Genomic DNA, 21,541 nt, shown 5'->3' with positions numbered 1-21,541 from the left:
TAACGTAGGGCCAGAACCGCACAGCAGAGACAGGACAGGATGGGACTCCTCCCCTAGGCTCCACCCCAGGGGCAATGCGTGTGTGGCAGGGGCGGAAGGCCCGAGCGAAGGGGCTGGGCACGGGATGGCGGGTGCAGAGCACCCCCCAGAGGTGCAGGGGAAGCAGCTGCCCGAGAGCACGGACACACACTGATCCTGATACCAACCCCTTCTACCCTCAGCCAGGAGGAGGAGCAGGGACGGGAGAAGCTGCTGCTGTGAGCCGTGGGCTGGTCCTATGACTATTAACAGCCCGGCAGCAAAGGGAGACATTGCAGGGGTGGCAGATCCCCTGAGGCAGAGCAGCCTGGTGAGACCCCCTTTGCAGGACGCGCTCAGTCCCCGGGTGAGGGGTCTCTGCCCAGCCCTGCGAGCTGCCTCAGCAGCAGCGAGAGGGTGCCCAGGGTCCTTGCGGTCACTGCCAGGGCCACAGCGCCTTACCTGCATCTTCATGCCGTCGAGTCCCAGCCTGCGTGGAGAGAGTGCACATCACTGCAGCAGCCTGGAGAGCGTGGTGCTGTCCCCAACCTCCCACAGCCCCCTGGCGTCTAACACTGCTGCTGGGGCACGGAGTACTGAGCTTCAGGGGCAGCCTTGCAGCAGGTTCCCCGGGGGCCCTGGCCTGCCCCTTCCCAGCCTGACTGGGAGAACTGGAGCGAGTGGGACTCACTAATAAGGAGCCAGTGTCTGGAGCTGGCTGCTGATCAGTGCAAGACCCCCCCGTTCGCATGTCCCCTGCACAGAGCTCCCTGCTCATGGGGCCTACGCAGCGTGGTGGCCCTGGGGGCAGAGCGGGGTCCCCCATGGCAGGTCTGGGCAGCAGGTTCCCTGCTAGGGCCTGGGGACTCCCGCGCGGGGCAGAGTGGCTCTCTCTAGCTGAGCCCTGCGCTGTCTCCAGGGCTAGGGAGGTTCATGGGCCTGGCCTTACCAGAGGTAATCAGGGATCCTGGAGACATGCTCCTGGAAGGCTGGAGAGCTCTCCCTGTTGCCCGCCCTAAAGGGCTCGAGGGGACAACAATGGTCCGTCACCCGGTGTGCTTGGCACCAATAAAGACACCGAGGGGAGAAAGCAAGCCAAGTTTATTTCAGAGCTCTGAAATGGCACTAGGAGACCGGCATGTCTCAAATCCAGTGCAACAAATACAAACAAAGTTTACCTTTTATACTCCAAACTGTTTGCATACATCTCTTTGTCTGGCTGTTCCTCCTTACCCCTCCCTTCCAGACAACTGTTCGAATAAACTCTACATAAGCTTGTGAGAAAACTTTCTCAGTCTTTGCGACCTTGGATTAGACGCCTGCAAACTAACTACCCCGCTTCTTATCTCTATTATTTCTGCTAGTGTGAGTGAAACTGCAGCCATCTGCTAAAAAGCTGACATTACATTTCTGCTTCAGCCTACTTCAGAGCATGTAAACAGTTAGCAGAGAAGTAGGTGAGAGTTCACAAGATGGGGTTTGGGGGTTCAGATAGGCCCAGAGCAAAAGAGCTTCATCGGCACTTTTGGCCTTCCACTCTCCCGAGTTACCTGGTAGCTATGCCTAGTGGACCCCAACATCCCCATCCACGTACCAGCCAACCAGCATGTTAATGGTCTTGGAAATCTGCCGAGAGAGAAGGCGTCACTCCCCTGCAAAGCGCAGTGGTGTTCGGCTTGGGCCTGCACCGCATGACCTGACCTCGTGACCAGCCCCAGAGCAAACCCCAGGCTGGGGGCTGTCTGCAGGCGAGCGAGCACGTCTACATGGGGCTCTGGTCACAGAACGGACCCCTTGGCATCCCCATGTCCGTTCCCCATCACAGGGCAGGAGATCACTCTCCAGCCACGGCCTTCCACCAGCTGACTCCACACCCCCCAGCTGTCCCCAGCAAAGACTCTGCAGAGGGGGGCATCTGGCACGCCCAGCCTCCACTGCCACTGTACAATGTCCAAGCGGTTGCTCACGCTCTCCTCTCCCGCCAGCCTGCTCATGCCCTTGTCATCCGCCGTGAACTCTCCTGTGTGCAGCGCCCAGCACAGCAGGCCCTGAGCCTGCCTGGATTGCTGGTTGCTATGGTTACGTGCCAGCAGCAGGGCATCTGTGCAGAGCTGGGGAGTCCCAGGCCGGTCTCTCCCGCACCTGGGCAGGAATTGGAGCCAGCTCCGTTGATTCGTTGGGAACGGTAACAAGCAGCCTACCGGGCCAATGCTTATGGCCTTGGTGAATCTGTCTTCAGCCTTGATGTGGTCGTACAGCTCCGCGATGGCTCGCTGCCTCAGCCGGGCGCTGTGGTGGGCTTCCTACACGTTCAGGATGGCTGAGACGGGAACAAGAGAGACACAATAAGGAAACTCTTACCAGCTGCCTGGTTCCAACTCCTGTGCGAGCAGGGCCTGGCCCCGAGCCCCAGAGAGCTCCCCCCATCCCTTGCCCAGCTGGCCAGGGCTCTGGGGGGAGCAGGGCGAGAGCCCCAGGGACACAGCCCCAGAACGCTCCACACCTGGACTGAACCCTGGTTGTTTCACCTCTGCTCAGCCCAAGACAGGACCAGAGGGAAGGTGGGAAGCTGCTGAGTGGGGGACAGAACCTGAGGTATTAAGATTCATTCAGTGCCCCAGCACACAGCCCACGCTGGACTCAGCCTCCGCAGACACCTCAGAGACAGAGTGTTTGGAGTTGTTCTGTGAGCCCTGATTCAGCACCAATGGCACCCGACAGTCAGGATGGGCCTGGGTTCAGCCTCCTCCAGCGGCAATCAGCACAGAGCCCAGCGCCTTTCCTACGTGCTGGACCCAGGTGGCTGCTGCTGGCTCGTGGCCGAAGTGAGCGATCCAATGCCGCACACAGATTGCCCTCGTGCCCACTGGGCAGGGCAGTAACTGTGGCACCATGCTGAGGCCAGGTGGGCACTGCTTTGTCAGGCACAAGCATTCCCTCCCGGGTTAGTAATGTACAGTCTTGCCAGCTTCTGGTCCCTGGCCACTCTGAGATCCCACGGGCAGGGCAAGGCTGACAGGAAGCTTGGGGGCTGCACTGGGGTTGGATGTGAGGCTATGGGGCAGCTCTCAACTCCGCCAGCGACTCACGTCAGTGGGGTCAGAAAACAACCTGCACATCAACTATCCCCCGCCCTGCCCTGGCCAGGCCCAGCCAGTGGCCTACTCACCATTGGCGAGTGTGAGCAGCCAGCTGTGCGGGGTGTACAGATCGCAGGCAGCCACGTTATTCCCCTGGGCCGGCCAGTCAATGCTGGAGTAGTCCTGGACGTACAGCTCCTGGCAGGGAGCAGGCGGGAGATTAGCCATCCGCTCACTAGCGCGCCATGGGAACAGACCCATGAGACAGCTGCAAGTGTCAGGCTGGTGGCGTTGGCAGCCAGGGGGAGTACAGCACGGAGCACGCAGGGCAGCACCGGGGACGGAGGGCAGCGCTGCCTGGCCCGCTCTGTGGCTCCACACCAGCCACCGGGACAGGTCCCATGTGGGAGCTGCTCCCAGCACCCTTTGCTAATGTAAGGGGACTGTTGCCCCCTTACTAACATTCAGTGGGGTGTTTTGGTTGGCTAGCTCCCAGCACTAAAAGGGGAAGGGTCGATGGCAAATCAGGAGCCTGAGACTGACTGTCCCCGGGAACAATGGGGAGAGGCCAATGCTCCAGATCAGCCTGATTGACAGGGCGGGCAGGCTAATCAGAGAGTCAGGAGGCCGGGGGGGTCCCGTCCTCCGTGTGAGCTGGAATGGCCTGAGACAGACAGAGTGGGGCCGAGCTAAGGAGAGAGCAGGGGCCCGAGCCGAGCTGCTGGGAGCAGAGCTGCAGCCCCAAAGCCAGAGCACAGCCCAGAGATAGCAGAGCTGCCCTGGGAGCAGAGCTGCAGCAACCAGAGCCAGAGGGGCCAGACAAGCAGCCAGGGAGCAGGTCAGAGCTGGGAGCAGAGTCACAGAAGCAGCCTGCAGAGCAGTGCTGTGCTGGGGGCAGAGTTGCAGCAACCAGAGCCAGAGAGGCCAGAGAAGCAGCCCAGGGAGCTGAAGGCAGAGGAGCAGCAGCAGCCGTGCTGAGGCAGAGTGGAGCTGGAGCCGGGGCTGGAGCAGTCCGGAGCTGGGGCTGGGGCAGTCCGGAGCCGTGTGCAGTCCGAGTGTGGTGAGCAGCTGGGGAGAGTGAGGGGGACCCTGGGCAGTGGGCCCAGCACAGGGAGACACCTCAGCCAAGAGGCCTTGCAGGCCAAACTTGCAGGGGGATCATAACCCCGACCGGGCGGGGGCGACGCTGGGAAGAAGGGTCCTGCCACCTAGAGCCTGAGAGCGTGTGGCTACCACCAGAGCAAGTGTCCAACCCGCAGCGTCCCTGCAGCACAGACAGGGCCTGAGAAGCAGGCCTGGGACCTACAAGGAACAGACTGAACTGCCCTGACGTTCCAGAGACACTGTTTGTAATGTTCCCTGCCACAGAGCGGGGTGATGTGTTTTCCTTTAACCTTTACCATTTTTCCTTATTCTTTTTTTAAAATTAATTGTTAATTAAACAACTTGTATTTGCTTTAAATTGTATGGAATAATCAGTGGGTCAGGGAGGTGCCCAGTGCAAAGAGAGTACCCCGGAGTGGGGACGCCCTAGCCCCTGTCCTAGGTGACCACAGCAGGGTTGGGGGTCGAGCCCCCCAGGAATCCTGGGCCCAGCCTTGTTGGGGTTACGAGGACTCAGCCAGACAGGAGAGTGGAAGGGGAGCCCTCAAGGGCAGGGAGGCCTCTGGGTAAAGGAAGTGGGAGTGGGGACTCAGATCCTTTCGCTAGTCCACTTCACCGGGGTAGTGCAGAAGCCAGGAAAGTTCCCCACAATAGCGGGACCATTCCCCCGCTTACACTAAGGAGAGTTAACAAGAGGAGAAAGCACCTTCAGATAGTGCCAGAGCACCTGAGGGGGGCACCGGGGCCCCATGTGGCCTGGGGGGGCACACAGCCCGAAAGGGGGGGGGGGTCCAGGGCCCACACAGGCCAGAATGGGGGGACCATGCTGGAGCATGCTCATGCAATAGGGAGAGCTTAATTCTGGCTGGAGGCCTGTGTGCAGGACTCCACCCCGCTCCAATTCACAGCAGGGCTCCCGGAGCCCAGGGGGCAGGGAGAAGACAGCCCCTAAGGCGTAACTCCCCTTCAGGCCTAGGAGTGTCAGGTGCCCAGCCTGAGACACCAAGTCTGATTCGCAAAGGGCAGAGCTCAGTGCTCTCAAATCAGACCCCTACCGGGGGCCCAACGGGGCCTCCCAAAAATCACTCCTCCCTTTGGAAAGTGCAGGCCTTAGGCATTGTGAACAAGTGTGTGGCAAGTACCTTGCCGTGGCATTCACAGGGAAAGTCTGCTCCCTGCACGACCCCAGACACTCTGCCCTTGGCTTTCCTTCCTACTTGCCCTCCCAGCTCTCTCCTTCCTTCCCCAAAGCCCACCCCAATTCCTGCCCCATAGGGTTCCCTCCACCCCTCCCATCAGCCAAGGTTACCAGCACTGGAAGAGCATTAATTCGGCACCTACATGGGCTATTTAAGGCGGGCACTCCCAGGCCCCCCGTGACTGTCCTCACCACTGAGTATCAGAAATAAGACTGGCAGGTGACTGGTAGAAGAACCTTCACAGGGAGAAGATACCAGGTACCGAAGGGCGGAGAAAGGCAGAACAAGAACCAGTGGCTGAAGCATAAGGCCCGAACAGTGAACAACGAGGGTGATCAACCAGCGGAATGTGCTGCCAAGGGAACTAGCAGACTCTCCATCTCTTGATGTCTTCAGCTCCTGACTGGCTGCCTTTCTGGAGGGCACACTGTACTGCAGCCAGACACGTCGCTGGGCTCAGTCCAGAGTAACTGGGTGACATTCTTTGGCCTGCGTTACACAGGAGCCTGACTAGATGATCTACCGGTCCCTTGATGTGATGAATCGAGCTCTGGGTCGTCACAGACAGCAGGGCATCGGTTCCATGCAGCTCCTGTTTGGAAGGTTACTACTGCGCCTATGAAGGCAAAGTCTTTCCATCTGCTAACGAGAGCTGGGATGCTGCACAGAGGTAACATGCCAATGGCCACATACCGACATCAAGGGGCCCAACCCAGCCCGGGCCAGTCGTACCTTAGCACGGGCCAGTCGTACCTCAGCCCTAAGCGAAAGGGAAAGCATGGAAGGACCACGTGGCTCACTCAAGCAACATCCCCCTGAAGGAGCAGAAATGCAGCCCACACTACGTCAATGTACAGAAGCATCAGCTGTGACAGGGAAGGCGTAAGGAGGCTCAGAGGGAACCAGAATGGCCAGCAGCAAATAGGAACTTCTGTAAGTCCCGGAGAACCAGAAAGCTGGTGAGAGTCGCTGGCCCTGCTAGATCAGCAGAGGGTGAGTGGAACAACCAGAGAGGACGAGACACTGAGCAGCAGGGTTGCTAAAGTCTTCAGGGGGGAGGGATAGCTCAGTGGTTTGAGCACTAGCCTCCTAAACCCAGGGTTGTGAGTTCAATCCTTGAGGGGGTCATTTAGGGATCTGGGGCAAAAATCTGTCAGGGGATTGGTCCTGCTTTGAGCAGGGGGTTGGACTAGATGACCTCCTGAGGTCCCTTCATATTCTATGATTCACCACAGAGAATGAGGGGAGATTCCCACCCCTGTGCTCCTCTTTGGTAACAGAGATGAGGGACAGAGGTGTCAGACACGGGGCTGCTGAGACATGGCTCAGGGCCGTCGCAGTTAGTGCCCAGGCAAGGGGAAGACTCAGAAGCTCTGGTGGGACAGGGGAACAAGGGGCTGATGTGAGGATCACATCACAACGAGCCCACAGGGATCTCCACCAAAGCACTGCCAGGGGCTGCAGCCCCTGGGATTTGCGCCCAATGAGGAGATTCGGGTCCATGCGACTAGCCACAGCTGGGCCATGGTGGGAAGGGTCTCCAGGCCACCGTTACACAGGGTGAGGAGTGAGGAGGGTGCTCAGGGAGTTCATTTACCTGTCTGAGGCTCTGGACAAGCTCATCCTCCTCGGCAGTCAGGCGCGTGGCATAGCAGTAGCTCATCGGCAGGTACACCTGGCGGCAGTGGCACCACAGCGTGGAGGGGTGGGCTGGCATCCACGCCGGGAGCAGCCTGTCACACAACAGAGGGACGTTGTCAGCAGCGTGCGGGATGGGGAGTGTGGAGCCGCAGGGACACGGCACAGTTAAGGACAGGGGTGTGGGCAGTCAGAGGGGTAATGTGCCCAGGAGACACCCGGGGCCCAGGATAGCCGCTGCCTCAGCGTTAGAGCAGCCCTACAGGACAACACACCGACCCCAGGCAATCGCTGCTCCATGCTCCTGGGGTGTGGGGGACCTGGAAGAGAAGCTGGAGCCCTCGTTTGGAGCCAGGAGACTGTCTCCTCCAGCCCGAGGACAGCGTTCTGGGCTCTCCCAGCAACCCAGCGAGGCTGTTATCCTGGACAGGGCCTCTGCCGACAGACTGCATCTGATTCCCTGTGGTTCGTGTTAACGGGGTGCGGAGGGAGGCGCAGGGAATAAACAGCCTCTCCAGCAGGGAACATGCCAGTGGGCAATGCTGCCACTAGTTTCCCTGTAATCAGCCAGTTGCCTGAACTCCCTCGCTTCACACTGCCCCCTGCTCCTGGCCCCATGGCCAGCTCGGGCACCAGCTGTCCCTGAGGGCTGGGGGAGTCTGCGGCACGCCCAGCTCCAGGAGAGGGACAGCCGTGGCATGCCAAATGGGGAGGAACTGTGTCAGGACCCAGCACAGGTTCAGCCCCAGGAGGGAGGGACTTGGGGAGAGCGCAACGTGTGGGTCTGGAGGCGGGCAGAGAGGGCAGGAAGGCTGGAGGTCGAGCAGGTGGGCCGAGCTTGGAGGGGGAGGGAAGGTCATCAACAGAACATCCCTCCCACATCAGCCCACGCCCCATGCCAGGAATGGTGCCTGGTTTCCGTGCCCGAAGCCTCCTGGCCCAGGCTGAGCGGGAGAATGGGGGACTGGTGCAGGCCGGGATTACTCTCAGGTCCCTGGTGTTCGGCGTCGGGCTCTCTGCTGGGTGCTGCTGCGAGGGGACAGGGCTGTGGCTTGGGACTGAAAATCAAAACACTCTGCAGATACAGAATAGCACCTACCACAGCTCAGGGAACAGCGTGTTCATTCCCTCCCAGCTGTAAACGTTCAAGACGGCCAGCCAAAACTTCCCCCAGGACGGGATTCCCACAGCACCCCCTGGAGAGACAGACACAGATCTGGGCTCTGACGGCAGCCACGGGGGCCAGGGACATGGACCCTGCCATGTGACAGGGCATGAACAGAGGCTCCTGAATCCTGGTCTGGTCTGGTTGTGTGGCAGGCCAGGGACCCTGGAGAGCGGCAAGCCGGTGCGGCGGGCACACAACGGGCACTACACACCGACAGACACAGCCATTCAGAAACGACACCTGGGAAGCGTTTGCAACCAGTGAAGGAGCTGAGGTTTCACCGTCACCCCAGAAGGTAAGCGCGGCAGGGTGCTGGCACAGCAGGATGCAGCATGGGCTGTGACATGCCACACGTGCTGCGACAGCCAGGCCACGCTGGGAGAAGCTAAGGGCGGCAGGGCAGAAACTAACGTGCGAACTGCACATGCTGCCATACAGCCAAGGACAAGCCATTGCAAAGGCTCATGCCACTCTGGCCGCATGTCCCCTCGCCTACCACTCACCCCTTCGGAGCTGGGCAAGCCCTTCTCAACAGTCCCAGCCCCATGGCTGCTCGGGGGAGGACAGGATGCCGAAGAGCTCCAGCCACATGCTGACCTTTGCTGTGGAGGTTGATCCGAGCCCTCACGAGGTCCGGGTCATCCGGCCCAACCCCCAGGATCCTCAGGGACGTGTAGTTGAGCGCTGTGCCAAACACCGTCGATTTGTCTTCCACGTGCCTGCCACATACAGAGAGCAGGGAAGTCAGACATGGCCGAGCGCTCGTGCAATCAACCAAGACTGGTTTTATTGGGGCAAACCTACCCAGGGGGTTAGAGCTAACTGAGCAAACTAACTGAAAAGCAACCGCCCTGGGCCATGCTGCTGGGAAAAGGGAACGAAATGCTCCCAGCCCCTCACTCTAGTGGTCTCCCCATGGTGAAGGAGGGCTCTGGTCACGCCACGTGCTGGCCTCCAGGTCCCTGCAGCTCCAGCTCTCAGCATAGCTCTGAGCCACTTCCCACATGGAAGGGAGCACCAGGCCAAGCTCTGGATGCTGCGGGGGAGCTTCAAAAGGACTCAGCCATGGCCTAGCCTGTCCCCGCTGATGCCATAGGCAAGTGCTCTCGTCAAGGCAAGGGGGGCGGAATGACGCCAACGCCGAGTACTTCGAACACCCACCGTTGCGTTGCTGTGTGATTCAGTACGGCGGCACTGCCGGAGCTAAAGTCACCCCAGAAATGCCGATGAAGCGGGGCTTGATTTGCTAATGAAATCAGAGTGTTTCCCTCCCAGGGGCCAGCTTGGGGGCTGGTGGGATTTCAGGGATTTTGTTTAATAGGTTGAAGGCGAGACACAGAAAATGAGCCAGTTTTGAACATTCTCCCTCGTTTCCTAGTGCTCCTCTGGGTCCCCCTCACCTCCGCTGGAATAGGGAAACCTGCCTAGACAATGGCGGAGAGCTGGCAGTGCAGGCGTACGTTTCTACCATGATTGCTTCCCCTTTCACCAAGGCCTATGATCACAGACCCTCCTCCTAGAGACGGGAAAGACACTCTTCTCCAGTGAAGCCAAGACAGAATGCACCTAACAGCCAGAATGCCTCTGCAGACCAGCCCTGACACCACCCCAGCAATGTTCCCGGCAGTCCATGCCTGCCTGCTGGAAGGCTTCCCTCACCTTGTTTCTGTGCCCTCCTTCCCCGAGTGTATTTAATGACCAGCAGCCCACCCCACTAACAAACCTCGAGCCGCTACAGCAGCTCTGCGCCATCCAGGAATGCCATGACCCGGGGAGGGCTAGTGAGGGGAAGCACAAAGCAGGTGGAGCAGGACCTAATGTCTGGCAATAATGTCTGAGATATAAGGCTGTATCAGAGCAGATAACAACGCGCGAGGCAGACATCTCAGGAATGGAACTGGCTTTTGTGCTTGCAAGGGGCTTCTGAGATTTCTATACTGTTTTCACTGACTGTTTTGTACAGGGACAGACAGATAGGAACCATTCCCCTGGTCAACTGGGTCTGGAACGCACAACCCGCCCAAATGCAGCAGGAATAAGGAGAAAGGAACTTCTCTGCTACTCACAAGCCCCAGCCTCCATCCGGAAGCTGCACCGAGCGCAGGTAACGCACCATCTCCCTCCTGTACTCTTCTGGCAGCGGGATCTTGGCAACATGGCAGGTGATCAGGAAACCTGTTGGACAAAACAGTCCACCCTTTAGGCCAAACCACCCCCCGATTTCAGACTAGGGACACTCTAGTTGGTTCAGAGAAGCATGTGTCCTGTTCATGGTCAGCACAGGACATGAGAAATCACTGTAGCTAGGGAGTCCCAAGTAAGCACTGCACGTATAGCTAACAGGGAGCAGCTACAACCCCAGGCTAAATGGCTCCAAGGTCGTCATCTGCTGGAACCCAAAAGTGTCATCAGGGCCGTCCAGACAGAATGCACATCAGACTGTAACAACCACATGACCTTCCCTAGCATCCCCGGCTTCAGCCCCCGCGATGGAACAGGCTGTGGGGGTCAGAACTGCACCAAAGGACCCCGCCCCCATTCGGCAAAACCAGACGGGGGATTTAACTGGCTGGGTAGTTCTTGGTGCTTCACAACAGACGTCAGCTCATTATTAAAGACACGTTCACTGGGGATTAACTGTAGTGCAATGCAGCCGGGGCATTTCCTAGGTCACTGTTTGGGGAAACGATCGGCCATTAAGGTTTAGCACCCAGTGTGCTGGGGAATGACAAGACGCTGCCCTGCCCAGGCCTGCGACAGCGCCTGACCCTGAATCATCCCCAGACAGCTAAGCAAAGAGCAAGCGCCACGGACCCCATAGACCCTGGCCACGCTGCCGGACCCTGCTTGGCACCCGCTATCCCATCCCTACGCAGGTAACTCTGTGCGGAGGTGCTGCCGCTCAGAGCACATGGCGCAGCCATTTCATCCACCGTACCTGGCAGCAGGATGAGGGGCCCCCCGCAGTCACCGGCCCAGTGCCCATCCTCCGCCTGCAGGCCAGAGTAAAACTTCATCCCATTCAGCGCTGCTTCCTGGGCTGTGCAGGCCTGGGGCAAGGCCTTGAAGAACTTACTCTGCAAAGAAAGGAAGAGGAGCAGGGACAGACACAAATTAAAAGAGCATTGCTCCAGCTCGCGCACAAGGAATGGCCAGCGGCCAAGACACCAGTAGAATCAAGTGCCTTGTGCTGTGGGATATGGCGGCATTGCAGTCCCACGGGTAATCAGGGTATGTGTACCTCCCCCATGGCCTGCACTGCACTGGCCTTTCACACAATACTTAGTAGCAACGCCAGCAACCAGACACCAAATCCAGCACAGAGCGACTGTGCAGAGCATGCATAGGGATGAAGAGGGTATGGCAGGGGAGCAGAGGAGTGTGAATACAAGCAGGACACTTGCTGCCTTGAAGCACCTTCTGAGTCATTCAGTGCATAACACTGGTCTACAATTTTTGAGAAGTCGTCTGCTTCAGAGATAAAATGTGCTATTTATTATGTATTTTGATGTGCTGAATTCAAATATGACAATTAAAACAACTGCTTGGCTACTGTTTTTAAGATATTTAAGTTTTTACATTTAATGTCTATGTATATTGTGTAGATAGAGTTTTAATCATAAATTGTAAACCTAGGTCTTTTCATGTGTTTATGGTTGCTTTACATGATAATATTTCACCTGTCCTGTTTATGTAACACTTTAAAAATCAGCAAAAGGGTTATATAAATAAAATTTATTATGAAACAAAAGGCAAAAAACTATTATGTTCATAGTTTAGTCCTATTCAGTGTCTACTCGGCGCTTCTTGGCTTGTCTCTTGTATTCATTAAATGGAGCATCTCTTGTCACTGTCCAGCAATAGTCTGCAAGCATTGATGGGCTCCATTTGCCCTGATAGCGTTTCTCCATTGTTGCAATGTCCTGGTGAAATCGCTCGCCGTGCTCGTCACTCACTGCTCCGCAGTTCGGTGGAAAAAAATCTAGATGAGAGTGCAAAAAATGTATCTTTAGTGACATGTTGCAACCAAGGCTTTTGTATGCCTTGAGGAGGTTTTCCACCAACAACCTGTAGTTGTCTGCCTTGTTGTTTCCGAGAAAATGTATTGCCACTAACTGGAAGGCTTTCCATGCCGTCTTTTCCTTGCCACGCAGTGCATGGTCAAATGCATCATCTCGAAGAAGTTCACGAATCTGAGGACCAACAAAGACACCTACCTTTATCTTAGCTTCACTTAACCTTGGAAATTTTCCATGGAGGTACTTGAAAGCTGCTAGTGTTTTGTCAATGGCCTTGACAAAGTTCTTCATCAGACCCAGCTTGATGTGTAAGGGTGGTAACAAAATCTTCCTTGATTCAACAAGTGGTGGATGCTGAACACTTTTCCTCCCAGGCTCCAATGACTGTCGGAGTGGCCAATCTTTCTTGATGTAGTGGGAATCTCTTGCACGACTATCCCATTTGCAGAGAAAACAGCAGTACTTTGTGTATCCAGTCTGCAGACCAAGCAAGAGAGCAACAACTTTCAAATCGCCACAAAGCTGCGTTGGTCATATGTTGGTCATAGTTTATGCAGCTCAAAAGTTGTTTCATGTTGTCATAGGTTTCCTTCATATGGACTGCATGACCAACTGGAATTGATGGCAAAACATTGCCATTATGCAGTAAAACAGCTTTAAGACTCGTCTTCGATGAATCAATGAACAGTCTCCACTCATCTGGATCATGAACGATGTTGAGGGCTGCCATCACACCATCGATGTTGTTGCAGGCTACAAGATCACCTTCCATGAAGAAGAATGGGACAAGATCCTTTTGACGGTCACGGAACATGGAAACCCTAACACCATCTGCCAGGAGATTCCACTGCTGTAGGAGCCCAACAGCTCTGCCTTACTCTTGGGTAGTTCCAAATCCCTGACAAGGTCATTCAGTTCACCTTGTGCTATGAGGTGTTATTCAGAGGAGGAGGATGGGAGAAAATGTGGGTCCTGTGACATTGATGGTTCAGGACCAGAAGTTTCATCCTCTTCCTCTTCCTCATCTGACTCAAGTGAGAATGATTCTGGTGCATCAGGAACCGGCAGTCCTTCCTCGTGGGGTACTGGGCATATAGCTGATGGAATGTTTGGATAATGCACGGTCCACTTTTTCTTCTTTGACACACCTTTCCCAACTGGAGGCACCATGCAGAAGTAACAATTGCTGGTATGATCTGTTGCTCTCTCCAAATCATTGGCACTGCAAAAGGCATAGATTTCCTTTTCCTGTTCAACCACTGGCGAAGATTTGTTGCACAAGTGTTGCAGCATATGTGTGGGGCCCACCTCTTGTCCTGATCTCCAATTTTGCAGCCAAAATAAAGGTGATAGGCTTTGTTAACCATAGTGGTTATACTGCGCTTTTGTGATGCAAAAGTCACTTCACCACAAACATAGCAGAAGTTATCTGCACTGTTCACACAAGTACGAGGCACCTCTGCTCACTTTGGCTAAACAGAAATGTGTCCCTTTGCAAAATTAAACACTGACAAATAAGAGACCACGACACTGTATGATTTCTAGAGCTGATATAGGGCAATTTGTTCAGCAGAGTGATGTAAGCTTCGTTATGATTGCATCATCCATGACTTCTAGGAATAACATGATTCAATTCATATCAAGTATGACGCAATACCAGCTTCAGATTGCATCATTCATTGTTTTGCCTAAAAAGCAAGTACTGTCCAAACCCAGTCATAGATTTATTCATAGATCCAGTCAAAGATGTATTTTAGTCATTTCTGGTTTAAATTGAGATCCCTTCCCTTTATAACTCACTTATCCTCGGCCATTCCCAAGTCAAGAGTCGTATATACTGACCCAATAGCATATCTTGAAAACTAGAGCCAATCAACAATTTTAAGCATCATTTTCGTTCTCAGTGACCCAGAATTAGTAACGTTTGACTACATTTATTTCAGAAGCATTTTGGCTGTAGAGCAGTGTAATCCGCAGAGAGGAACAGGCCTGCCTAGCCCAGCGTGGGTCAGCAGGCAGGCAGGGAGCAGTGTAAACAGTCCCCGTCTCCCGTCCCCCCCCCCCCCCGCTCCCTTTTTCAGGGGCCAGATTCCAGGGCTCCAGGCAGGGGGCTGTGACACCTCCCCTCTTCTCCAGTAACAAATACAACCAGGTTGGCATGAGGTTGTGAATTCTGCCCCTGATGCCAGCACCACCTGTGCCTGCCCGGTGGAATTAGCAAGCATGTGAATCCAAGACAGTCACTGAAAAGAAGCCTTGCTTCAGAGACAACAACTCAGCATTTGGGGGCAGGAGACAATGGCAGCAATAGGGGAATTACAGCCGGCCATACGAGCATGGGGTTCAGGTGGGTGCCCCTTTCCCAGCCTTGTCAAACACTGCGCTGCGAGCGAAAATCAGCCACTCACTGTGTCCAAGCCTAGGCAGTGAGCCTCCAGCCCGCTCTGCTCTCGCTCACGTGCCTCGCCAGCCTCCAGGTAGCGCCAACTCTGCCGCCCTTCTTCATTGCTCAGTCGCCAGCGGGTGAGGTCACTCGCAGGTTCTGTTTTATACGGGCCGCCCCTTCTCCGCAAACACCTGGAGAGACCACAGGGAACCAGACAAATCCCAGGCATGTCACCAAGCATTGCCAGCTCTGAGCATCGGGCAGTCAGTGCCCTGGGACGTGCAGGGCCAGTGCAGACATCTGCTGCAGCATTAGCAATAGACATGGAACCCAGAGAGCTCTGCACTGAGCCACGAGCTGGTTGCCAACACTTAAACTTTGCAAACTTTTCAAAATAACAAGAGGGAAGTGGAAAGTCCTCGGAGCAACAGCTGGGCCAATGTCATTTTGCTTGGCTTTGACCACTCCACACCGTGCTGTCGGAGCAAGCACTTGACAGACCCTCAACCGGTCCCATACAGGGGGGCTACTTCTGACAGCGCTCCCCTTTCTTGGCACCTTCCCATCCCACGCTGTCCTCGCAGCAACCAGAGCGCCAAGTTCTAGGAGAGCTTCCCATCGACCCATGTGGCAGCTCTGTCACCTCCCTCCATGCTGGGAGCAGTGGGGCAGTTCATGGATTTAAAATGTCTCTGGATTCCTAAGAGCCCCGGCCCCGGCTGGCGGGTGGGTGCTGCACTGCACAGGCCAGTGACGCCGTGGCACCACGCTGTGCAGCATTACACAGAGCCGTACAGCTCCGAGCACAGGGGCTCGGCCCAACTGCGGCCTCCGGGAGCCGCTGGGACAGAAACAGGCTCCCCAGCTCGGCAGACATGGGCCCACGCGTGCCTGGCAGCGCCAACTCCGCCTCCTCGCCCCCGGCCCTGCCCCGCTGTGCTACTGGCTGGCGGTGCCTCAGCTCTGGCTGCTTGGCAGCAGCGACAGACCCCTCCCTGGCCACCCTGCCAGCCCCACCCCCGCCGGCACAGCATGTGCCCTGGCAGAGAAACCCTTCACAAGCACGCCAGCTGCCAGGACAGCGCTACCGGCCGGACATCCGCCCACATGGGAGGGATCCCTGGGCCTGCACCTGGAGCACCGTCAGCTGGGACGCTTGGGCTAACCACTCAGCCCACAGCACTGCAGCACCACCCCCTCTACCAGCCCGGCCACAGTTCACCCAGTGCTTAGAGGAGGTCATTAAATCCTTCCCAAACAACTCCAAGAGAAACTTTACAATCTCGTCCCCACGAACCTGCCCCAGGGACCTGTCACATGTCACAAGCATGATTTGAAAACATATAACCATGAACAAAACACCCACTCCAGAGTACACTGGACAGTGTCCTTTTCCTCAATCTCTCACCTTGCAGTGTGAAAGTTCAACAAACAAAAGTCCCTTTACCCTGCCACTTCCCTCTCCCCCCACCACACCCCACTCACAGTTGTCCTTGGTCAGCGAAGACCTAGAGCGAGGAGTTCACCTCCCACCCCGGGGAGGAGAGGGGAAGCAGCGAGCAATGCCTCAGCTGCCGCTCGACCATCAGCTGCTCGCTCTGCTGTCAGCTGCTTCATTGGCCGCTCACTCCGCCACTGCTTGCTCCTTGGTCAGCCACTCACTCCACCCTCAGCCGCTCAGTCAACTGTTCACTCCACTGTCAGCCGCTCGCTCTGCTATCGGCCACTCCGCCATCACTCACTCCATCACTGCCCTCTCTGCTGCAACCTCTGGAAGATCTTGAGGTCCCACCGCTTAACACTGCTCTCAGTGATTTCAGCAGTTAGTGGGGGAGCCTCACACTAGGACAGTCTCTTTTACCAGAGATCCTGTCCCAGAGCAGAGCTAATGCTTAGACCTGGTTATCAGTGATTTCAGCTCTCGTGATCCACAACAAAAGACTCTCAATTGAGTCTTAATCAGCTCTGTCATTGAACAGTGGAGAGGGGAAGGGTCAAATAGTGTCTAGGACCCTTATGCAGCAACCACACCCCCAAGCAGAAACACCTACTCTTACCCTTTCTCATCTCCTCTTGGCTTTGGCACCCCAACCCCTGCTTAGTGAGTGCAGTTCAGTTGCGGGTGAGCCCCTCAATCAGGGCATGCCAAGTTCTGCTCCCCTTGATTCACACAAGGATAACAACACCTTATTACCCCTGCTCCCAATAACAAAGTGACTTGCAATCTAAAACCAGCCAAAAGTGATCATTTGGACAAAGCAGTTCCATCACGCTGCACACCTAGACAGAGCCGGTGTGTCTATGCAAACAAGGTTAGTTCCTGACATCTTCTCCCCCAATCCATCATTAGATGTCAGGGGAGAGATGCCTTCTATGATGAGATAACTGGCTCTGTGGATGAGGGGAAAGCAGTGGATGTGTTATTTCTTGACTTTAGCAAAGCTTTTGATACTGTCTCCCACAGTATTCTTGCCACCAAGTTAAAGAAGTATGGGCTGGATGAATGGACTGTAAGGTGGATAGAAAGCTGGCTAGATCGTCGGGCTCAACGGGTAGTGATCAATGGCTCCATGTCTAGTTGGCAGCCGGTTTCAAGTGGAGTGCCCCAAGGGTCGGTCCTGGGGCCGGTTTTGTTTAATATCTTTATTAATGATCTGGAGGATGGTGTGGACTGCACTCTCAGCAAGTTTGCAGATGACACTAAACTAGGAGGCGTGGTAGATACACTAGAGGGTAGGGATCGGATACAGAGGGACCTAGACAAATTAGAGGATTGGGCAGAAAAAAACCTGATGAGGTTCAACAAGGACAAGTGCAGAGTCCTGCACTTAGGACGGAAGAATCCCATGCACTGCTACAGACTAGGGACCGAATGGCTAGGTAGCAGTTCGGCTGAAAAGGACCTAGGGGTCACAGTGGACGAGAAGCTGGATATGAGTCAACAGTGTGCTCTTGTTGCCAAGAAGGCTAACGGCATTTTGGGCTGTATAAGTAGGGGCATTGCCAGCAGATCGAGGAACGTGATCGTTCCCCTTTATTCGACATTGGTGAGGCCTCATCTGGAATACTGTGTCCAGTTTTGGGCCCCACACTACAAGAAGGATGTGGAAAAATTGGAAAGAGTCCAGCGGAGGGCAACAAAAATGATTAGGGGTCTGGAGCATGTGACTTATGAGGAGAGGCTGAGAGAACTGGGATTGTTTAATCTCCAGAAGAGAAGAATGAGGGGGGATTTGATAGCAGCCTTCAACTACCTGAAGGGGGGTTCCAAAGAGGATGGAGCTCGGCTGTTCTCAGTGGTGGCAGATGACAGAACAAGGAGCAATGGTCTCAAGTTGCGGTGGGGGAAGTCCAGGTTGGATATCAGGAAAAACTATTTCACTAGGAGGGTGGTGAAACACTGGAATGCGTTACCTAGGGAGGTGGTGGAGTCTCCTTCCTTGGAGGTTTTTAAGGCCCGGCTTGACAAAGCCCTGGCTGGGATGATTTAGCTGGGAATTGGTCCTGCTTTGAGCAGGGGGTTGGACTAGATGACCTCTTGAGGTCCCTTCCAACTCTGATATTCTATGATTCTATGATTCTATGAGAGCTCATTCAGACCCGGCTGACATACCTTGTATTTAGCTGTGACATTGAGTACCTTTCCCAGACGTGAAGAAGAGCTGTGTGTAAGCTGGAAGGCATGTGTCTCTCACCAACAGAAGTTGGTCTAATAAAAGATATTTCCACACCCACTTTGGCACTGTACAGCCAAACAACCAGGAGACAGGTTGTGACACAGTAGGGAGCGGGGCAGATTGACCTGGGGGCTCTTCCCCACTGGTGGGTGGAGACGGCAGGAAAAGTGTGTGTGGGGAGGGGGGCAGCTCGCTCTCCCTAGGAAGTGTCCAGGGGCATGCTCCCTGCTGAATCAAGGGGAATGGCAGCTCCTGTGCTGAGGGGAGGGTGTGCCCCAGGGACAGCAGCCCCGTGGATGGTGCAGCCTGCACGTTAGGAAGGAGAAATCAGGTATGATCAAAGCACTCAAACCACTGTGTCCGTTCCTGCCCGCAGTTAATCCATAGCGTTAATGACTATTTACATAGCACCCGGAAAAGCAGAGTCCCTGCCTGGGGGATCTTGCAATCCTGGGCATATGTGTGGTACAGCAGAGAGCCCTAATGCAGCATCTGTCAGCTATTAAACGATTGTAGCTGTTAACCTAGGAGGTCCAATAGCCTCTGTTAAAAATTCAGGGCAGTGTTGTCTCATCTGGCCATGTGATTTGTTTATTTTAAAATAATAAGTTACGTAGCCAAGTTTCTTAACATCTTTAATTACACAAAATCCCAGCAGCATTAAATAATCATCCCCCGGGAACGCAGATGAAAATGCCAGAAAACGCCAAGAGAGTTTTGCAGAATTTCAGCTGACTGGTCTGCAGCACAGCTGGCCAGCGAATAATGGCAACCATCTGATGGCTGGCTGGCTGACCAGTGATGTCGCAATCCCGCTGCATACCAGCGGGCTGCAAGGGGCTGTCTTGAAATCAAATTAAGCTTCCCAAAGATCTAAAAAGTGTCCCCTGATTTTCATATTCTTCCTCCAAGGCTCAGAATCTTATGAAAAATAAGTGTGCAGCTGTGAGTGAGTTTCAATAGCCAAAGATATGTCCCACTGCTACTTCTTCCCACCTAAGCCTGAGAAGGGAGTTGCTGAGGGGAGGCCTTGGGAGCTGGATGTGGGAGTTGTAGGGGGTGGGGGGTGAGGGAACCCCTACTGCCAACCCCAAGCATTAATAAACCCCACGATTGGCCCCAAAAGAAGAGGGTTTTTGGAAAAGATGTTTCCCAGTCTGGCTGCTGGTTTGTGAATTCCCTGGCCACACATGCCACATGGAGACAATCACAGATGGGAAATTCAATCTGAGAACACCTACAAAAGGTGCATCTGCACAAATGCAGGCCACAGCCCCCTACACAGCCGCCCCTTCCTCCTCCAGCCCACCGCCCTCTCCAGCTCCCCAGTGCGGCACCGCCAGGCTTAAAAACCAGGAGCGATTTACAAAAGAAAAATGGTTCAGGGTTTTCATATTTCCCATTTATAGCTTATAGAATTTAAGTCCAGATTGGGCCTTCCTCTGAACCATCGGGGATTGGCCACAGCTGGAGACAGGACCCCAGACAGGGGGGACCAGCGCTCTGAGCTCCTGTATAAGTCAAGCTCTTACATTTCATCCAGTTACCCCTGCTTTGAGCCCAGTGACTTTAATTAGACTAAAGCATTTCTGTCCTCAGGAGACTAAACTGTTGTGAGCCACAAGCAGAGACCAGGAGAGCGCGAGGCCCCTGCAATGGGGTGGACATGCCCAGATGATACCAGCAGGCGATCCCGGCCTCACGCTTCCAAGGAAGGTGACACCCTCCACCCCCATGCTCCCTGCCAGTCTGACCCGGGGAAAATTCCTTCCTAACCCCAAATGTGGTGATCAGTCTGACCCCAAGAATGTGAACGAGGCACACCAGCCGGGCGTCTCGAAAGAGGGTTCTCAGAACACTGGTCCACCACATCCTGTGTCCTGTCTCCAGCTCTAGCCAATCCCTGATGCTTCAGAAAGAAAAAATCCAGATTACGATTGTGCATGGAGAAGTAAATATCTTCCTGATCCCTGCAGGTGAAGGGTGAAGCCTTGAAGCATGAGATTTTATTAGAGTCAGTGTCATAATGCAGAGCTGCAAGTGTTATGAGCATGTTCGGGGCAATGCAGATAATCCTGTTCTCCCCGTGGCTCATGAAAGAAGCTTCACTCACCCCAGAGCCAGGGGAGGAGTGAGACAGTCACCCAGACTGACCATCCCCCATCCTCTTATCAACACACCACAGCACCTGTGCTAGAAACTGGATTAATTGGATCCGGAAAATGTTCATCTAGTCTCAGACTCCAAGCCACGGTGATTCAATCCTCCGGGGGTGAGCCATGCGGCTGCACTAGGCTCACGTTTCCCGGCGCTTCTGCACAGCCACGAAGGCTAGAAACTTCTCTGTGCATTCAAATGGAAGCTGAGATTCCCATGTAATGAATCGCCTCCAGGGCAGGGCTGGGAGTCAAAAGGAAATGTCATGGGCCTGGTAATGAAGCCACGAGGGCGGACAGCCCTGCCAACGCTGGCTCCTCCAGCCTCCTGCTTCACGTCCACAGCAACTCCTGCAGCCACCCTTTGTCTCCAGCCAGCAGGGAAGGGGTCTGTGTCTCCATTGCCTCCCTTGCCTGGCACCATGAACAGAAGCAGCCTCTGCTGGGGGTGGGTGGGGGGCAGGGGGCTGCCAGTGGCCATGGCCCCCTGCAGCACTGGCATGACAGCAACCTCTAGCAGCTGACGGGGGGATTGCAGGTGGCTTGGGCAGATCCCCAAGGAGTGCAGGGCCCCCCAAAACCAGCCCCAACCCCTGCACTGTGACTCATCGGCGGGGCTGCCAAAGCTGAGGCTGCCCGGCTGGTCTTCTTGCTTCACTCCCCGCCCCTTCCCACCCTGCCAGCCACTGCCCTGGGGTTCCACGCTGCCTGGCACACAACGGGCAGGTCAGACAGATCACCTGAGCCCAGCACTGCACCAGCCCTGTGAGCTAGCTGCAGCCCCCCAAAATGTGCCAGAGGCCTGCGGGGGCTGGGTAGGCGACAGGCAGGGCTCCCAGGGTACCCATCACACCCCGTGCCCATGCACTGCACTAAGAAATGGCAGTGCCATGTATCAGCATCCTGCCCGCTGTCCTCGTGAGGCCCAGGCACCGGGGGGACTTGGGGTGCGCTGTCAGATCCACTGCCCTGCACTGTAAAGCTCCCTCTTCACCGAGCACAGGAGGTGACTTCCTCAGTCCTCACAACCCACAGCGTTCAAGTCACAGGTCAGCCCCCAAAATCATGAGATCGGCTTTTAAAAAGCGTTTGATTT

At 55.3% G+C, this 21,541-nt stretch overlaps 1 protein-coding gene and 1 pseudogene across 3 annotated transcripts in view; both read right to left on the bottom strand.

Annotated features, from left to right (window-relative positions):
• Positions 1 to 21,541, bottom strand: part of LOC135972145 (microtubule-associated protein 2-like) — a 957,474-nt gene that overhangs the window by 739,796 nt on the left and 196,137 nt on the right. The window lies entirely within an intron of this gene.
• LOC135974195 (lanosterol synthase-like) lies at positions 860 to 18,310 on the bottom strand (annotated as a pseudogene).

This window comes from Chrysemys picta, chromosome 11, assembly GCF_011386835.1.
Source record: "Chrysemys picta bellii isolate R12L10 chromosome 11, ASM1138683v2, whole genome shotgun sequence".
Classification (NCBI taxonomy): Eukaryota; Metazoa; Chordata; order Testudines; family Emydidae; genus Chrysemys; species Chrysemys picta.
The sequence above is the reverse complement of the archived record's forward strand: the minus strand, read 5'-3'. Positions and strand labels throughout refer to the sequence as shown.